Here is a 559-nt window from a genome sequence, read left to right as displayed (position 1 = left end):
CTGGGTCTGGGCCAGTCCCACTGCACTGTGGAAATGATCCCTCTGGCATTGTTGCCTGGCAAGAGGATAACGGTGTCCAGTCTTCAGCTGCTTAATTCGTGCTGCTTGTACCCCTGTGGGCAGCTGTACTAAAAGAGGAGGTAAAATAAAGCCAAGTCCAAAACAGGGAGAACAGAAGCATTTTAACATAGGGAAATTTCTGGCTGTACAGACTGAAGCAGAAGACAGCAAGGAACCCTACCAACCATGAGAAGGGTGGATGGACCTCGGAGTGGCATCAGAAACCAGCACTGTGTGCTGCACACAGATAGGAAGATACTCGGGGGCTCCCGTGTTTTACATTGCAGCAAAGCAAACTAAGTTATTCCTATGTATCAAAAATACAAAAGATGCAGAATACAAATCTTCATATTAACAAATCGCATCGAATCACATAATCCTACATCCCAGCTGGAGACGGCCCCAGCTTTGCCCGGAGATAATGCCGAGGAGAAATTGGGGCGGGGGTCCGTGGGCGGCTTGGCTGCAGAGGGAGCTGCCGCCGCCGGCTGTCGCCTAC

This window comes from Corapipo altera, unplaced genomic scaffold (genome assembly GCF_003945725.1).
Source record: "Corapipo altera isolate COAL_440 unplaced genomic scaffold, ASM394572v1 57, whole genome shotgun sequence".
Lineage (NCBI taxonomy): Eukaryota > Metazoa > Chordata > Aves > Passeriformes > Pipridae > Corapipo > Corapipo altera.
Note: the sequence above shows the minus strand (reverse complement) of the source record.